The sequence below is a fragment of the Boleophthalmus pectinirostris genome, unplaced genomic scaffold, assembly GCF_026225935.1.
Source record: "Boleophthalmus pectinirostris isolate CB_2022bp ecotype Guang Dong unplaced genomic scaffold, ASM2622593v1 HiC_scaffold_9, whole genome shotgun sequence".
NCBI lineage: Eukaryota > Metazoa > Chordata > Actinopteri > Gobiiformes > Gobiidae > Boleophthalmus > Boleophthalmus pectinirostris.
The window spans coordinates 25,137,789-25,146,155 of NW_026571541.1; positions in this window are offsets into that span (position 1 = coordinate 25,137,789).

The window sequence follows — 8,367 nt, forward strand, 5'->3', positions numbered from 1 at the left end:
ATTATATAAACTTTGTTTTTTACAGCCATGTCATTAAAGGGAAACAGAAGTGGCACCCCTCGCATGACATGTTCCTTGTTAAAAAGAGCGAACTGGATAAGTTTCCACTTATTCAATAAAACACACACAAACACGCGCGCACACACACAAACACGCACATGCACACGCGCGCACTAATACAAATTCAATCATTTCTGTCTCCGGGAAAAAAGATCATGATGACCAGTGCACGACTCTTGTTCTTCTGCGGGAAACAAAAGTCACTTGCGGAGCTTTTACGCGAGACGAGCCTTATGTGAATATTGCTGAGGCTCTACCGCCATCTTGTGGGCTTACCTCAAATGTTCCATTAAAACGGGACTAAACTGTTCGTGAAAAATAACACTTTTTAACGAGACTATTTACTCGGTTGTGGCTTGCCCTGGGTCTGGAAATAAACTGCACTCAACACAAAGAAAAAGCCTTGAATTCAGATTATGACACATTTCCTCTCGGAATAAACATAAGAAACATAAAGATAAACTGATTGGTCAAACAAACAATATTAAATCATATGCAGTCCCTTTTCATTTGAAACTATCGCCAAGTGTTCTCAGGTATTTAAATCCAAACGTATAATTATAGTTTAAACCATTTTAAAAGATCCACAATGTAATGTTTCGGGTGGAGGGCCTGCGACTTTCTGGTGCCCATTGAGATGTTATTGCTTCACCTGGAATGTTCCGTAATATGGCATTAATCTTTTCCAAGTTCACAAAGACCAGCATGAGACACCGTCAGGGCAAGTTACAGGTATTTTGAGCAATAAAAACACCTGTAATTCAGTGTTGTAGTTGCAAGATTATTTCAATTGTGGAGCATTCAAAGCAGTAACATCTCCATGGAGACAAGCAAGTGGCAGACCGTCCACAAAGTTACACTGCGCACCTTTAACTGATCTAGATATAATTTAGCTGCAGTGTAAAACATGAAGAAACCACGCTGATTGATTGATCGACGTATATAGTGACATGTTTAAAAGCAAAGTGAGTTTTAACTGTATTTGGAACGGGAAAGAGATTACAATGCCCCCTGGAGACAATTTGTGGAATGGCTATTGATAGCTTTAGTGTAAACAGCGGACATATTTATCTGTGAGAAGAGCTGGGCCCGAGATGCGCGACCGAACAAGGCCATTCATCACGCTCACTGGTCTCCTCCTCCTCTCGCTCCTCTCGCTCCTCTCACTGAAAAGATGAGACAGCTACTCAATAAGACACTTTATTTATCTGTGCTTCCAGTAACAGGAGACAGGGGAGATCCTTGTCAAGTTCCCGGTTGTGGGATAGATAGAATAGGAAGATAGAAAGAAAAAAAAAGGTCAATAAAAGGTAAAGACAGAAGCAAAGAGGATCATGGGTAGTTGTGAATGTTTTATATTTTAAAGAGCCAATATTATGGTGCTTTCTGAGCTGTTTCCTCATCAAAACTTACCCGGGGTTGTGTTTTGTTTCATTCACACAGTTTAACACACAAGTCTTGCATATTTAGGATAATCTCTTCTCTCAAACTGAAAATACTCTGTACCACCTTGTAATGTGTGGCAATACAAAAGGTGCTTCACTGTGTTTTTCAACTCCATACAACTTCACTTGAATCATTTGGATCATTTCAGGCTTGGCATTTTGTTTTGCACAAAACAAAACATAAAAAGTAGCTGTTAACTTCCTTTAACATGTGTGAATGAAACAAAACACAACACCGTGCATGTTTTTGGTGATGTTTTTGCTCGTTTTTTATTGATGAAAACTGCTTAAGGGGTACAGTAAAATCAGCATAAAGTTGCTCCAGTATTATTTGTTGTATTTTCTTAAGTTTCTTCAAAATGTGTTATCATGACGACAGGAATAGTTGTGTGTTGTGTTGCGTGGTTTAATCTCTAATGGCAGTTTGTGACAGGAGGGGATGGAGAGGGTGAGGAGGCTGAGAGTTCTGCTGCTGCGGTGAACCTGAGGCAAAGGAGGATTGTAAAGAAACAAAGAAAGAAGAAGAAAGTACGAGATCTCACTAACGTGGATTGAATCTTTAGCTTAATTTTAGACTGATATATTGGGTCCATATTTACAATAATACAATTGATAAAAGAAATAATAGAGCTATGCATGGTAGAGAAACAAGAAAAAACAAACAAACAAACAAACAAAAAAACTGATGAAGCAGATATAGAACAAGCTGTGAAGTTATCCGTTGTGTCTGATTGTGTATTTGTGAGACCAATCTTTTTTCAAGCAGCCCAGACTAGAGTTGTATTTCTGTTTTGTTTGTTCGATATGGTCAATCTCCAAAACAACTGACGGATCGTTAATAAGAGAAGATGTATTTATTTATTTATTTATATAGAAATTACTGAGAGAACCAAGAAATCTGGAACACTGGCACACAACAGTTGAAACTATGGATGATGAAAAAAAAAAAAGTAAAACAAGAAATAAACTTGCAAAATTAGCTTCACAGAGCTCTCCACAGTAGAAGACATGCCAAAGCCACATCGTTGGCTGCATCTCAATTCTCTTTCCTCGTTTCCTTCTCCTCGATTCCTCTCCTCGATCCTCCATTTTTCAGCTGTCAATCAAATGCACCATGTTAGGTGGAAAAGGAAGGAAACCACAGAGGAAACATGAGGAAGGTTCAGGAGGCAGACATCAATTAAAATAATCAAACTGGATTTTTGTCACAGTGAGGAGTTTGTATTGTTGCAACTACACAAGTACATGAGTACGGGCCAGCAGCAAAGGGTGTTTGACATGTTACACAATCCTTCATTTGACAGTAAAACATTCCACTGGTAGTTTTACTTGTTAAGTTGAATTGACTCAAATAAAGTGAAATTTTAACTTACACAGATATTGCTTTTTGCAGCGAACACGTTTGAACAAAGTGTTTTTCTTAATTCAAGCAACATTAGATTTTGTTTAGAGTTGTTGTTTGTCTTATCTTGTCTTAAGTGTTGCAAGATGTAATTTCATATTTTAAGTACAAAAAGTCTTGTTACATTGGTAAATCATTTTACTTGTCAAGTGAAATTTACTCAAATCATGATGGACCTTTCTCAGTCATCTTAACTTGGCTAGATTTTAGTTTTTGCAGTGTTTATCTGAAACCAGACAGGTTGATCTGACATTGATGTAAAAGTCCTTCTAATTCTACCTCACTACAGACTCATTGCTTTGTTCCTTTCTCCTCCCTGGCTGCGTCTCATTTCTCTTTCCTCGCTTCCTTCTCCTTGATTCCTCTGCCTGATTCTGGAGGAAATGGGTGAGGAAGTCCCACCCACAGAGGAGACACAGAGAGGAGAGAGGAAATAAACACTGAGACTGATAAAAGATTTTTTTTAAATCTGATGTCTGCTCCTGAAGCCTCCCTCATTTTTACTCCTTCACTCCGTGTTTTTCTTTGGGACTCCACTTAATATGACACATTTGATTGACAGCTGAAAAACTGAGGGTCAAGAAGAGAAATAAAGGAGAAGGAAACGAGTAAAGAGAAATGAGACAAGGCCTAAGTGTCCTTCCTGAGTGAACCACTGATTATCTACTGCAGAGGTACAAATATTTATGTACCGTTGTCTCCCTCTAGTGGAGAGAAAAAGAAATGCCTTTTGTGTCAGCGCAGGGAAAGGACAATCCAATCCATCAGGCAGCAGATTTAATTCAGATTGAGGCACTTGAGAAAACTGTGCATATATATATATATATATATATATATATATATACTATATATATATATAATATATAATTTAAAAAAAAGTATTCTTACAGTGAATGGAGTCGCCTTTCCACAGATTTGACCTGTTACTTGGACAAAGTCAAATGCCATATTGCAAAACCTTCCAGTTTTTTGTTTTTTTTTTCTTTTGGGGGTGTTTACCTCAAATTAAACATATTCCACCTTTAGTTTATATAATTGGACATTATTTTAACATTTTCGATTATCAAATGAACTTACCTTGTTGTGCTGTTTGTTCAGATACCTGTGTGATCTGATGTGGGAGGGGTCGCACACACACTTCCTGGTTTTGAAAAAAAAAAAAAAAGATTGGTGATGTCATCAATGATCACTGGATTCAAAACAGATGCACTCTTCATCACCAAAGCACTCTTCATCAGAATTATGGTTACGACATCAAACGGGAAAGGTGAGCTCACTGATGGGTCAGTAAATGTGAGGCAGGAGCTCTTCCAGTGATTCAAGGTGCAAGATACTTAAATACAAAAAAAAAAAAAAAAAAAAGAAGAGGAGAGAGGAGGAATTCTAACTTACAACCCAAGTCTTATTGTTGATTCTGTCTATAGAAGATCCAGACATGGCTGAATCGCAGTATGACCTGGTTAGCCAGTTCTACTACTCCTATTTTGAGTTTATTAATACTACATATTAAGCCAAGGTTCATGAACTGATGCTAAAATCTCAGTGCATAAGAGGCAGAGTGTATACTGACATACTGACATAGGTGTGACGAGGAGAGAATAACATTTGTAACTCCATTTCCAAGTGAAAAACTTTTATACTCTTCATGATCTTTTATACCAATGTAAAATAATACACTGTTTAGTTGTTATAAACCAGGGGTCTCCAACCTGTAGTTCGGGAGCTACCCCTTCAGAATTACATGTGTTGTGCTGAATAACAAAGCACTGATTTTACATGCCTATTATTATTGTGTCATCTTGAAGCCTTTAATACTAACTAATAAATGGACAATGGTTTGTGTTTTATAGGCATCTAACTGTACCCAAAGCCTCTCCCTCTTTATTATAATCATCTCAATTTCGTAAAGGTAGCTCACTGGAGGAAAAAGGTTGAAGACCCTTGTTGTAAACTCAATAAAGGTCCTATATTATGCAAAATTGACACTTTTTAGCTTTAAGCCGTGGTAGAATGTTGATACCTCCTCAAAAGCATACCTGGAGTTGTGTTTTGTTTCATTCATGCATGTTTGAACAATCCTTTATCAGTCTGTCTACATCTCCAAAGCTCAAAGTTCCACCTTGTGATGCCATGAAGCGGTAAGTTAACAGCTTCTTTTACAATTTGTTCAGCAGAGACTGGCAATGCAAGATCTGAAATCATCCAAATGATTCTAGAGAAGGTGTATTGAGTTTAAAAACACAGTGGAGCACTTCAGACACACAAGGCGATGCAACAGTGTTTTCTGTTTGAGAGAAGAACTCAGCCTAAATATGCAGGGTTTGTGTGTTAAATGTGTGAAACAAAACACAACTCCAGGTATGTTTGTGATGAGGAAACAACATTATAACATAAATTAGAAAATATAGCAATATAGGCCTTTTAACATTCACTGTTATGGGAAAAAATAATATGAAAAATAAATAAATAAATCTCCACACAGTGAGACTGAAGATGTATTTGCTTTTATTTCCAGGATGTGTTTAACAAGTCAGGGTTCTGGTGCATAGTCATGAAGGAAGCATGAGTTACATGGATACAGACATGGACATTAACATTCAGAGGGAGTGCATCAGGAAAATAATACTCTTTATTCTTGTTTTCAAAATGGACAGTTGACTCATTGAGAGCTTGGTGTCTGAAATCTTTTATCACAGGGGGTGAATCAATATTTGTCAAAAACGTGAGATGTATTAGAAAGTTAATCTGTGCTTGCTTTGGAAATCGAGTCGTCTAAAATGTACATCTTTTGATAGTTAGAGGCAGTTCTGATTTCGTGTACCGCTGTTTGGACTATGGTGAGGTTAGCTTTTCTGTTGGTCTGTGGAATGTGGTGGAACTCTTTTGGCAGTGTGAGGGTTGGACAGGACAGTTCAAGTGAAGTTATGCATCACAATACAGGCCCATAGGAGATACTGTAGACCTATGGAGCAGGCCTACAGAGGAGAGGAAGAGTCTTTTTAATCAGGAGTGCTCAGTAGTACTAGTAAAAGGATGGGCCTATAAATAGAATAGATTAGTGTCTGTTAGGCCAGTTGAGTGCAGTGAGTGTATATCAGGCCTACAGAGTAATACTAGTATAAGAATGGACATATTGGTTAGAGTATAGGGTGAGTAGTGAGTATGTATCAGCCGTACAGTGTAGTACTAGTACACTGTAGGGTCTTTTGGTCAGAGTATGTTGGATATGTGGAGTATAGTAGGACTGTGTAAGACCAGCAGACATGAGACTCTTGGATTGGCAGTGTGAGTTTCAGCCGCTCTGGCAGTAGTCTAAGATCAATTGGAGCTTCTATTTTCTCAAAAATGATTCCTACATTTATATTTTTCTTAATCACAATTGGTCATTTTGAAAAATGTTCCATCAAATAAGACATATATTTGAATATGTTTGTTACAAACTTAGAACTACACATCAAATATACACTGGATTCAATTGGAAAGTCATTTCTAACACTATAGCGGCTTAACACTGCAAGCATGAGATGCCATTTACAATAATTAGTATTATTAGGTTTGGCAAAAGCTTTGTCTAGCTCTAGCATTGCTTTTGATACTGCATATAAATGATGTATACATTTTGTATGTCCCATTACTTGGTGACAACGGTGGCTGCCACTGCAAGCATCAAATGTAGCCACTAGGTGGCAGTAATACATTTTGCCTGTGCTATACTGCACCACTGCAGAGGAGCACAGAGCAGACTACTGCAGTATCCACTGCAAACAGAAGTACGACTGAGGAACCATGTGAGAATATGACAGCTGATTCATATAAAGGACATTTTGTGTTCATAGTTATGAGTAAACCACTGCACAAGGAGGTGAACTAAACAGCAATCTTCATTATATGTAAATTAAGAGTAGCCCTAAATAAACAGACTTGTACCCAGCCCTATGAGCCCTCCTGACTGATGTTGTGCTTACCCTGACCATGAAACATGAGCTAAAGCTCCTCTCGCTCTGTGCAGCAGGATACACTGCACTCCAAACTGTGGCCACAGAGTATGTCTATATCCCAGACTAAACATACTTGTCATGATATTGCTTTTCTCTAAAGGAAGACTTGAGATATGTGCCCTCTTCACAGAGGAATAACATGGACAAACAGTGTTTGAGAGGAGCCTCCTCATAACATTCACAGCATCGAGTTAACAGTGCCATTCAGAACAAGTATACAAATACAGACAAGCCCTCTTAACCCAAGTAACAGAGAGGTCCACACAATCACCATGGTTCATAATCTCCCAAAGAGAAGTCTAAACTTATTGTCAGTGTTATCAGAACAGAAATGATAGTGGAAATAATGCACAAACAAATATCTGAGCAACACTATACAACAGATACCACAATGGACATTCCACCAGAGCCAGTCCACACACATTTATAAAGTGCCATAAAACAGTTATTGCATAATCTGATGTCTGGTTTATTGCTTCCATTGAAAGCAAAAAAGGAAATGCACTCCAGAATGAGAGCAGTAGGCTGATTGGGTACAAAACAAACCACGTAATAGCTACAGTATATTCAGGAGAGACTGATCATATTACCGGGTAACAGAGGCTAACTTAAACTATCATGGCTTCAAAGATATATTTTCTCTTTGCTTGGGTCAGAGTAAAGTGCTGCTATGCTAGTATGCAGGACCAGTGCACAACTCTGGGCTCTTGATACATAAGTATGTGTAGCATGTGGACATGTTAGTGGAGCCATCCCTGCTATGTGAGAGCACGAGAGCCTGCTTCACCAGTCACATTCAGGGACACTGACAAAGTCCCAGTGAAAACAAATACAGATGTTCTTGTTATTATTCTGAAACTGATTAAAATGTGCAAAAATATAATTATCACTTATACTTCATAATAGCTATACCTTAGTCTTAACAAAGCACAAATGAGCAAATTAAGTTAAGAATGACTCAGGCTTAGTAACTACTTAAGGTGAATGGGTTGAGAGTATGAATTAAATGACAAATATATGCATTGTTTTGTATTGTTGTTTTCCTTTATGCTTTAGTACCTTTGCTTTGAAATTTCATGTTTTAGAACGTACATTCATCATCGCTATCTTCAGACAATAGACACCATGTTTCTGCAAATGCCCTTATCATTAGTGAGAACTGTGGTTAAGACGCCATCTACTGACAGCAAAGGGAATTACTATTGAATAATCAAACAACAACTAGGGTTAACAATGTCTTCCGACATTCTAACAGAAGGGGAATACAGTTGTAATGAACACAATTCTGTCTGGCAATAATGTATGGATTTAAAAAAACAGCACGGGAGACCTCCAGACTTTTACCTATGATGTAACAATCTTTAGAAATTGTCAGTAGCTTGTTTTGTGACTGCTTAGAGTTACTGGACTAATCATCAAGTGTCAAAGAAGAAAAATACAACTGTGGGAATGAGGGAAAAAT